The sequence below is a fragment of the Lactuca saligna genome, chromosome 2 (genome assembly GCF_052625555.1).
Source record: "Lactuca saligna cultivar CGN05327 chromosome 2, ASM5262555v1, whole genome shotgun sequence".
NCBI lineage: Eukaryota > Viridiplantae > Streptophyta > Magnoliopsida > Asterales > Asteraceae > Lactuca > Lactuca saligna.
The window spans coordinates 111,183,579-111,196,240 of record NC_136418.1 but is presented as its reverse complement, the minus strand read 5'-3'; the positions used below and the strand labels follow the sequence as shown (position 1 = coordinate 111,196,240).

The 12,662-nt window shown below is 30.9% G+C and overlaps 1 long non-coding RNA gene across 1 annotated transcript; it reads right to left on the bottom strand.

Annotated features, from left to right (window-relative positions):
* Positions 1-10,827: 10,827 nt before the first annotated feature.
* Positions 10,828-11,652, bottom strand: LOC145031369 (uncharacterized). Its single transcript, XR_013676932.1, has 2 exons — positions 11,205-11,652; positions 10,828-11,131 (listed from the first exon to the last, which is right to left on the bottom strand). It is a non-coding gene; the product is annotated as an uncharacterized LOC145031369 (long non-coding RNA).
* Between the last annotated feature and the right edge of the window lie 1,010 nt (positions 11,653-12,662).

Genomic DNA, 12,662 nt, shown 5'->3' with positions numbered 1-12,662 from the left:
TATACTCATGGTTTTATGACTTGGATTTTCTGGAAAGTATGTTTCTAAATAATTTTAAAAAGAAAAATTTTACTTGTGATTTTCGGGACGTTACATATCATAGTTTTATTTTAGTAGATGAAATAGATTTATATCTATATATCTATGACATAGATTTCTATCACATCTAAACCACAACTTAAAGGCAGTTGTGACATCCCTATATTTTCAAAACCAATTAAATCTATTTGTTTAAACTTGAAGTATTTTTGTTGCGGAAAATCCCAGTTTTATTAAAACAAGTGAGATAACATAAGTTATTTCATTTTATAAAAATACCATAGATGTCACCATTAATATCCAAACATAGGTTACAATGTAAAATAAAAAGGTCCTAAAATACTAATACAGGCTCATCTCTTATTTCACTCAACATCCTAACTAGATCCTAGTAGCCTTAGTTCTGCTACTTGTGATGCATATAAATTGAGTGGGTTAGGTTTAGGAAACCTAGTGAAATGTATAGGTTTTGAAGCCCATAATAATTTAATGATAATTAAATCATAATAATAATCCTACCAACAAACATTAATAGGTTTATATAATTTTATGTAAGATCACCTACCCTGCCCAATCGATTCTCACAAATCCTAATTCGACGATCATCTTGACGAGTCACCTTACCTGATGAACCGTTTGAGCAAGTTTTTGACCACACAACTAGTGAAGTCCTTGGCCAGTGTAACTCATATAAAGGCAACCAATGTACAAAGTATTTGATAAATATGGTATCCCGTTTTAACTACGTTTGTAGGTTATAGGTGTACACTAGCAACATAATTAACTAGACCACCTAGAATAGTCAAGTATTGTCATCCACTTTGGTCAATGACCCAGACATACTTGTCAATTGTCTGATCTGGACCCACCATTTTTGTAATGAGTTTTGATCATTCTAACACTCCTATGGTGTACATGCAACCCTATAAACATTGGATCTATGTTTTCTCTATTATACATGAAAATATTTAATATTCCAAGGTTTTAATCTTAACTAGCATAACATGAAGCAACTATACTACAAAATCCTAGTTAGACAACATACCTTTTGATGGAGCTTGAAGTCTTGAAATTTAATAGCTTTGCCCTAGTAGTGTGGAAGCCTCAAGTGGAATCACAAATCACTAAAAACACCTTGGAAAACTTAAGAGAATAGTAAGCACACTAGAAATTGACCCACTTTTGTTTACTCACACACTAGTGCCATTTCATGTGCCAAGGACCCCTTTATATAGTGTGGTGGATTATGGTTACATTCATGTAAACCCTAATACCCATGACCTTTCATTTCCATAAGATCCATGGGTTAAAGCGCCATGGACTATCCATCGACTTTCCATGCAAGCCTAGCCCATTCTAAATAAGCATTGGCCCACTCTATATAAATATAAGAGTCCATATTTAATTAGTTCCTTTTGATCACTAAATTAATTCTTGATCAATACCAATTAAATAATATGATTTCATATTAATATATTAGAACTAATAATATATTAATATAAATCATAAACATACTATTCTCAAAAGACTATCCATACAAATTGTTCTGGTGAGGTGCAACCCAAATGGACCATGCTACTTTTGGTTCAAGTACATACCAATAACAATTATGGGCTTAGACATCTAATCCAACAGTCTCCCACTTGGATAAGTCTAAAACTATTATTCAAGCATGACTCCAAGATCCCGACTAGCAATCATAACTCTTAAAGTCGTTGCCGAACTTTCACCTAGTCAAATGATGTGTCCATTAGATAAGGGATCATATATTCCTCCATTCTAAATATCATATGGACTGAGGCATAGATTATAATCATTCTATCTGGCCATTTTTTGTTTCCCAATTTTTGATTTATGATGACTAACTAATTGAACAAATCAAATCTGTCTAGGCTTGACCAAGCACTTAGGAGTATCATCACTAAATTATCAAGGGTAAAAGGAATGGATAAACTTCGACCTGTATGCTTGTGCAGACCATTTGTTGAATCATACACAAATGCACGTTTTATAAATCAAGTTACTGAAGCGTTTTCGTGCAATCAATGTATGACCAACTCATAGTCAAAAAATCATATCTCTAGGTCTAAAGAATATAAGATATTATCATCTCATGATCACTCATGATAAAATCCATGAAGTGATTCAAATGAGTGTGAGTTTAATCCAATACTCAAAATTTATGAGCACTCATGAATGTTGGAGCAACTCTTGCTATGTCCAACACCTTAGACATCTACAAGCCAACTTCATGACAATTTTGATTCATACCTACTTCCAACATATGAACGACTGTGGAGAATTTGAATAACCTAGTTATTTGGGAAGTCAAATCATGCATAGTGAAACACAAGAATATTACTAATCCAATATGGCCCCAAGCACCTTTGAGAGTAAATAGAACACCTTTTATTTAAACCCCATATTGATTACTTATTATTCATTGTATAATGTTTCAAATAATCAACTTTATACTTGAATCAAAATAATAGTCATGCGATGCACTAAGCATGCACACTATGTTTGTCTAAACAATAGTTATGCCATGCACCAAGTATGCACACTATGTTTTTCTATGATCTTTAATTTGTGGAATAGATCGATTGAAATTAATTCCAATGATTCTAATTTCACAATCCCAAATCCTTACAGTAAATGTAAGAATTCAAAATTCCCGCCATTTACCGAAATCTGTTAGATTTTAAACTTATATGTATTGATCCTCTTGTAATGATTATGCACAAAGTCACCAAGACTTGTCAACAAACATTACAGAGTATTCTAATGGAGATCAATTCCATGGAAACGAAATCTCATATTCAAAGTACATTGCTTTGAACATCCTACTTGCATTAAGCTTTCTAATCTTACACAGATTGAATACCTTCCACCTACGGAGACATTTCCATATTCCCATTTTGACTATCACTTCTGAAAAAGAGTTGCCTCCTTTCAGAATATGTCAATATGGTCCTTCCAAGATTAACACTATTCTTCCAAATGTCCATGAGCAACCAGTATTTGGTAAACCTTAGATTGTGCTCAACAATTGCTTAATCATTTTTAGTCACATCCAATTCTAGAGTTTTTCCCCTCTTAATGCCCTAGGCATTTGGAAAATTTAGAAAGGATACATATTATAGCACATGTAATCCATGCTATACCCGAAGCATATGGGACATAATTCATGATGTCTCACATAAAGACATGATCCTAAACTAGTCTTTTGCTACAATATATTTTATTTGCCATGTTTTCATAATTCAACTAAGAAGAGGGATGCTGTAATCATAATCGAACTTTGAGAACGCAATATATATATATATATATATATATATATATATATATATATATATATATATATATATATATATATATATATATATAGAATTTCCTTATGTTGAACCATTCTAACATAGAATTCATATATATATATATATATATATATATATATATATATATATATATATATATATAGAATTTCCTTATGTTGAACCATTCTAACATAAAATGCATATATATATATATATATATATATATATATATATATATATATATATATATCCCTGACTAAAGATGATTAAAATCTCAATCTAAACTTTATGAATTGAAAGGAAGTATAATTTCCTCTCCCTTAATTATATCAAAACAACTTTTCCCAATTGAAACTTTTATTTTCTACAATTAACATTACTAACTTGCAACACTTATCATAATTATCATGCTCCCACTAACATGATGATTATTAGCATATCACTTATGCTCCCACTAGCTTTGACATGTATATAGAAATCAGCTGGGTTTCTAGAAATCATGAATTTATTGACTTTCTTACCAAAATTCAGATTTCTGATATGATATGTTTTGATAAGATTTTATCAAAATCATAAACCTTTTCTTAGATAGATCACATGTGTGTCTAAACAATTTTTAGAACTATGAAAATGGATGTCATAATCATAGTCTCAATTGTTTAGACCTTTTCCATTTCTCACAAATCCATGTTAGTGTGCCGGTTCACCACACACGCTCCACTAACAATTTTGAGAATGCAAATATCACAATTGTTATCTACTTAAAAATCTACTTAGTGAAAGCATTTCCTCACCATCATTTTCATGAATCGGAGAGAAACCTTATGATACTTAGATTTTATGGTGTTATGTGTTCCTATCCATGTGAATTTGTCAAAACCATAATCACAAGACAGGGTTAGTAACAAATCCAAACTCATATGGACTGAACTTGTGCAATCTTTACTTCTTGCCACTTGGTAGCACAATGCTTACCATTGCTTCCAGTTTGTTATGCAAACAATTGAGAACTTGTAGAACTCAGATGCATAGTCAACTTTAACTGGAATGGGCACATAAATAAGAATATGACAACACGATAGGTTATAAACCTGTAGTCGTATGCTAGTGATAAACTACATGTTTTATTCTTGATCAATTCTTGAAACTCTTTCAGGATCTTTTAGACTCCCACTATCCTCTTGACATATAAGACTCTCTTACCAAGAACCATTCCTTGACAAACAAATATTCATGAGATAGTGCAGATTCTTATCAAGACAAACAGTTCACATAATTGGCCTTAGTTGGACTTTGTTTTATCCAAAACATTACAACTTACCAATTTCAAATGTACAAGAATAGAACACATTTTACTCTTACATTTGACAAGTGTTATAAACCTTATTTAAGATGTATCACTCAAGTTACAATCTTGGAGTATGACTCTAAGACTTGTTTTGGAATGGAGTATGACTCATCTTCTTGATTTAACCACTTCAACAATTCATGACTCCTCTTCTTAGCCATAAGAATGCACTAAGAGGTCCCTAGAGGATGAATTGTGATATGGTCTCACAATCATTAAGATGATCATAAAATGTGATACTAAAGTACTTTCCTATGTTTTCAAATTTGAGAAACTTTTATCTTTCTGCCAAATCTGCCAAATTTGATTATTCTCATTCGTTCTGCCATACACGGAAACTTTTCCAATATCTTAGAATTATACTTAAGATTGTAAGTATAACCGTATTTACTAATCTCTAGTAAATCATGATGAATACTCTTATTGAACTTTTCTGGTGGACTTTGACTTGTGCACAAAAAGTGTACTCGATCGCATAGTCCTTCACTTGACTCACATATACATGTGAACAATGAATTAGTCTTAATTTTCCAAAGATGAAAATTCTCATTCATCATAAAATGCAACTTTCATGATTCCAAGTTTCGATCCAATTAAAACTTGGGTGATGAGAATCTTTCCGTATTTGGTAAATTTAGATACTACCACAAATGAAAGAATTAAATTCATATTTCCAATATTGCTAGAAACATACAAACATCAATTTTTTCATAAATACCATTGCAAGGAGATATAAAATAAAGTAAAACAAAATTTTATTTATTTATAACATGCGGAAAAAAACTTTTCCTTACAATGCAATTACACGTGGAAAACTAGGTTATTACATATTTCCTAGCAAATCTATCACGACTCCAAAGCAGCAACTTAAAAATCCGATCTTCGAACCATGCAATTGAAATCCATCTTCACGATCAGATTCAACATACTCTTCTTTTAAGATTCCTTCCCTTTGCTTGATCCTACGAAAGATCAATATGAAACCTAGTCAAATCATGTATTAAGAATCAACAATTAGTAACTTAATAGAGTTAGATAGTGGACTTACCTGAAGCAAAGTCAAACTTTTTGATTCTTCCTTCTCTCAGATCTTTCAGGTAGTCAGGATAGCTTCGCAACCAATGTCTGTTCTCTTGGCAATATAAACATATAAACTCTTTGGGAACGGTATGCGAGACTATCACATACTTAGCCTTTCCCGTTACCTTTTGGTCAACCGGGTTGACCAAGGCCGATTCCTTTCCATTGGGAAGAGAAAGCTTTTCTGGACTTCTAATGTTACCATTGTTAGTGTCCATGGAAGTTTGAGAAATAGACCCTCCACCCAAATTTACTTTTCCAGTGCGCCAAAACATTTATGATTGAGCAGCAACAAGCAAATAGGTAAGATCAATAAGGTTCATGTCGTAATCTTTCACATAGTAGTTCTTAATGAACTCACTATATGACCCAGGAAGTGACTGAAGAACCCACTCAATAGCCAACTTCCTTGAAAAAATGACACCCAACATTCTTAACTTGTCAATGTGTGACTTCATCTCTAAGACATGAGTACACACAGGTCTTCCATCTTTATGTTTCATTACAAGTAGGGCTTAAGTGACTTTGAACTTTTCAAGTATTCGAGCTTGTGGGTCAGGGAGAATAAATGGAGGAAGTGGCCGAAGAGAAGTATGATTTCCATGATTCAATAGAAGGACATCATCTTCATTAGCAAAACTTGTTACAAAAGATTTGGGAAGATCATAGTTGTCTGAACCAGACATCTACAATGGGAGAAATTCAAGTTAGTTGATTTAAGTCCTTAGTAGAACACCCAGTATGAAATATTAAGGTTAGGACCCAACACAATATTTTTTAACTTGGAAAGGGATACCATAATCCAAACTATAAAATATTTGAAGGTAGGTGAATGACGGTTCACCAATTTCCACCATGAAAAACGAAATAAAATTAGGTTTTAATTGGTTTGAAACTCCTAGATCTTATGAGATTCATTGAACTTTTTAATTGCATGTTTAAATCTCGATTTTTCCCTCTCAAGTTTGTGTCTGGGATGCCGAGTATCACAAACAAGGTGTGAATAACCATGCAAATTAACTTGGTACCTTTAAGATGCAATTACTAAGCACACCCATAATTTACGAAACACACACATTACTATTTGTGTTCTATTTCCAACTGAAAACCTCAATATCCCCATATTTTTCACATCTTCCTCCTAATCTAGTAAAAAAAAAACTTAAATTTCTCATCAAATTCAATTTTAGATCTTTTTTTTTTTTTTTTTTTTTGCAGAAAGCCATGTATACGGGAATCAAATTTTGTTCCTTTGTGGGATAATTATGATTAAAGTAATCACTGCATACCTCTTTGTGGGCTCAATCTCAGAAATTACATAGCTTTCAAAAATCCCACCGAACCTATGACATAGAGACGATTGTGTGTTCATGTATGTGTTTAGCATTCAAAATTTGAAATAGGTGTATATGTGTCTATGCTCATCTATTGAACTCATCACCCCTTCTTTGTGGTTTTACAATGAGCCACACGAACTTCAAGAGGAAAACCTAACCATCGAATACTAACCTCGAAAAAGAAGCTCCAGTGGGCGAGTGATCTTTCTATGGAAGCTCTTTATTAGCTATATTTAAATCATCTTGTTCTTGGGTCCATGAGGTTTCAAGCTTTGGATTTGTAAACCTAGTTGAAGAAGAAAAGGGGTTTCTATGGCTTGATTCATGTTTTTGTTCATTGATTTGGGATGTTTGGAGAAGACGGTGTCTTGAAGGAGTTGTGTGTGTGTGACTATGTGTAAAAGAGAGAAAGAGATAGAGAGAGGGGTGCGGTGGAACGAGGGGTATGGTGGGTTTTTAGTTTTATTTTTTAATTAGAAAAATAGTAAAATAAAGACATAAATATAAAAACAATGTAAAAAACAAAACAGAAGGGTATAATAGTCTTTTTAAGTTTGACAGGGACCACATCCACAAAAAAGATTCGATTTTGGACCAGTGGTGCAAGTTGAAAAGGTTTTGGACTCCATCCATATTTTTTTGATAACCACAGGGACCAAATTTGCAGTTTAGTCTAAAAAAAAAATATAAGTTAGGGACCAAACGCAAAAATTAACCTAAATTATAGGGACCATTCATATAATTTACTCTTAAAATATTCTTTAATAATTTAAAAAAACAAAAAATATCAAAAATAAATGAAATAGAAATTACAAAGGGCATTTTAGTTATTTCATGTGTCACAAGTGATGAAACGTGCAAATTTAAACTAATAAGGGATGAAATGTGCAACTTTTAACCATATGAGGGATGGTCTGCGTTAATTTTTAAAAATAGGGATTAAATGTGCTTTTTGACACCTATACATGGGTCGTGCACTCGCTCATAAGTTCCTTGAACTTTTCTGGTCGACCAGTGGTGCATTCGTACACGCACGACGTGAACTCGCTCATAAGTTCAGTGAACAGAAGCCAAACTGACTGACATTTGCAACCCCCATACATGCACGAACAAGAAAGAGCATTGGTTTTATGAGTCTTACAAAGGTAGTTAATCTTTATAATTATAAACCCATTTTCTTTTCATACTCTCACCAATGTAGGATGGAACAAAACTGAATTAACTCACTTTTAATATTTTTCAACTACCTCATTTTGACAAGTAACTTTCATTCATTTTACAACACGAACATATTATCAATTGTCCTTTATATACATTTAAAGTTCGAAATTCATGCACAAAAATGGCCAAAACCCCATTTTTGGAAACTTGTAAACCAATTTTCCAACATTACTATGTTTAAAATTCTTAAATGAAAGTTATATAAAATAAAGATTTTTTTCTTAACTTGAAACCATAAATCAATGTGTAATACAAAATTTATGTAGGTTTTTATACAAATAAATCGTAATATAAATAGAATTATACATTCATATTTACGGAATGGTTCAAATGAGAACCAATAAAAGATTAAGAAACCTATTTTAAATGTGTTTATTAAAGGTATTTTGAACAAATCAAACATAAATATTATATTAGCCAAACTTTGTAATTCCCTAGTTTACAACTAATTGTTATTTCTTGTTTTTTCTCTTTATATATATATATATATATATATATATATATATATATATATATATATATATATATATATATATATATATATATATATATATATATATATATATATATATATATATATATATATACTTCATACATAAAGTTTACTTATTTTTATTAAAAAAAAGAAACGTAAAAGAGTCAATGACCACCAATACGTAGGGCGTGTTTGCCACAGAACGTTTGACAAAATGCTTCGTTTTCTACAAAAAACTTTATTTGGCACTACAAGCTTAGCGTTTATTTTAAACAAAACGCTACAAATCCAAATGCTACTTTATGTAGTATTTAACAAAACACTACAAGCTAGTCACTACTATCTAATTTTGTTGAACATGTCTGTAAACTCATTTAACTAATTATTATGGTTTTTCTCTAGTTTTAATTGTTTTGTATTTTGCCTGTTATATAATTTTTTTGGAACTTTAACTCTCCGTTCAGATATTATGTTATATTTTGCCCGAATCAAATACATAAATTTTACCGGTTTAAATAAGAAAAAACTAAAAAAAAAAATCAAAAAGTTCAGTTTGATACCTTAAAATCGATACATCGTAACCATCTACGTTTCAACAAAAAAAATAGGTTATATATATAAGTAAATATAATTAATAAAAAATTTTATGTTATTATAAAAAAAACGATAACTTAAGGCTAATGGATTTAGATGATCCGGTTTTTCAAAAGTCGGTTGATCAAGACGTCAAAAATTTATGATTAAACAATGTAATTGAGCAAAATGTTAAAACTAAAAAAAAAAAAAAAAAAAAAAAAAAAAAAAACCGAAACATTAAAAAAAAACAATAAATATAAATTTGAATAAACCCTAAAAAACAAAAGAGTTCTGAATTGTAAAAATAAAGATTTGTTAAAACATGGGCACGAGTTAGAACCGAAACTGCAATCAAAGCTTTTTGGTATACTATAATCGAAATCATGTTTGAAATGGAAACAAAAAGAAAAAATCAAAAAAATACCTAAGTTAATCGGAAATGTCATCAAAATAGTAAAATAAAAAATTAAATAAATATAATAATAATAAAAATTAAATAATAAATTGAATTTAAATAATTTAAAATATTAATAATTATAAATCAAATTACCAAAAAACATTAAAAAAAATAAAAGATGATAAGATTGATGTGAGGGTGAGCAAAAACCGAACCGCAAACCGAAAAAACCGCATAAACCTTAACCGAAATGGAAACCGATGGTGCGGTTTTTAGTTTTGCAAAAACCGAAATACTCGGTGCGGTGCGGTTTTTAGTCTCGCAAAAACCACAAAAAACCGAACCGCACCATATATATATATATATATATATATATATATATATATATATATATATATATATATATATATATATATATATATATAAAGTGTTGATATTTGTAAGAACCAAGAACTTATGACAATTAAAATTTTTATAAATGTAAATATATATATCTTATCTATCGGAGGATGATTGTATATTTTTAAACATACATTCAATGGTATTTACAATAACAAATAGTGTTTATGACATTTTTTTAACATTTAAATATGAAGAGTACTAGTGATATAATATCATTTTTATAAATATATTAATTGATATTATCGTATGTACTTGTGAAACAAATATTATATTAAATTCGCATTATATTGAAGCATTAGAAACATATTGAATGAGTGGTTAAGTAATTTTATTTCTAACCAATAGGTTGTGATATGGATTTATCTCCAATAAATGATTACCACTCATCATTTGAGTCAAAGTAACTCGCTGAGTTACTTGAGTTTTAGTAAAAAGACAAAGCAGGAAAAAAAAAACCGCAAAAAAAAACCGAACCACAAAAAACCGTAAAAACCGAACCGCATAAAACCGAACGGTGCGGTTTCTAAATTTCAAAAAACCGAAGTTGCGGTTTTTGATTCGATTTTGGCCAAAAACCGCACCAAACCGCACCATGCACCCTAGATGTGACCAAGAGTTTTTTTTCTAAGAAACAGAAATAATTAATAATTATTCTTTCTTAGATACGTCGGTCAATGTTGTACCCTTTGGTCTTAACATTCACAGTAGAATCACTATTACATCTTGCACACACATACAACCTTCTATACATCATATTTAATTCTTCGAAGATCTCCATGGCCTTACCGGAGAATAATAATTTCGATCTCTTACTTCTTGCAAATCTTCATTTTATTGTTAACAGTAATCCTTGAGAAGCACATGAAATACTCGTCGGAAAAACTCTGTATCGAAACTCTTTACCAAACAGCACAATTGCTAGTGTTGAACTCACCAGGAAGCCTAAACAGATGCCATAACATCTCGTTAGAATACGTCAACGGAAAGAAAGATATAGTTTAAACGAAAACATTACCAGAAAACTCTTAAGGATCTAGGTTTCTATTAGTTGACAAAAGACACAACAACGGAAGAAGTCCCTAGAGGAGAAGGGGAAGAGATATGGTGGAAATCGTAGATCTCATCGCTCGCCGGAGCTTGTAGATCTAGTATATCTGATGAGAAGAAGAATATGTGATCGATAAGAAGTAGAGATAAAAGTAGCGGTGGATCTAAAGTAGAAACCTCTGAATCACAAATTTGGATGTCAGCATAAGTTCCGATTTGGACTCCGGTGAGGCGGTGGTGGGGCGGAGATCGACAATAGGAGGTTGTCGGTGACATCGTTGGTAGAAGGATGGAGGAAGGGAGAAGTTGTTTTTGAGAACTTGGATCCACTTTTTAGATTTGGTTATTATTTGAGAAATTAGGATAAGATTTTTTGTAAGTTACAATAACGCCATTTTTTTAGCAATTGGTTGATAAAAATGCTTTTTCTAATATTTATAATCATGTATTAGAAAAATGATAAATATATCTTTAATTATATGTTTAAAAAAAAAGTAGTTCTTAAGAGTTCTTAAACTTTTTTGGTTCGATCTTTTCTCTTCATATTTATGCCTAAGTTTATACATTTGTGTTTTATTATTCTAAGAGGTAAGAACCGTAGAATCTTATTCGCGCTCGATAATCTTGATAACAAACAACCAAATACACATAGGCAAAGAAACGTAATTTTTTAAACACGTATAAAACAACTAAACCTTTAAAACCGGCAAACTGCTTTGATTATCATATAGTTACCTTGTTTGTTCTTTAAACTGTGAATATTCACAAGTATAAAAAGAAAATCCCCATATCGTAAAATATATCTATGCTTTTACTAAACTTTAAGCCTTTGAGCGTGTTTGGGCAGTGGAATTTTAAAAGCTTCTAGCTTCTAGCTTTTTACAACTAATTCGATGACAACAAAAGGTTTTGTTTGTAGTACATGATTTTATTCTTTAGTTTAGAAAAAAAAAAAAAACCTTCAAATCTAAAAGCTACTTCATGTAGTATTTGAGGAAAAACTATTGAACAGTTTTAATCAATTTTCTACAATTTCCATTAATGAGATTAACTCGATCTATTTTAATTTCCCTTTAATATATTTTTACACATTTCAAAAGTTTCCAACTATTTTTATCAAATACTCGTTATAAAAGTAAAATCTACATGTTCAAACTTCAAGCTATCAGCTACCACCTATAAACTTCCAGGTCTCGGCTAACTTTGGAAAACACGTCGGAAGGAGTTATGGAGCTCCCTAATGCATGTTTTAGTTTACGATATTAATATAATATTAAACAAATTATATATTTGGTCCCCATACTTTATAGCCATATGTACTTTTACTCTAACTTATGAGGTTTTGACATGACTTGTCCCTCATGGTTTCCAAAAGTAGAAACCATGATCCATGAAGTTGTTATCGTCTAAGAAGCTCCATTAGATA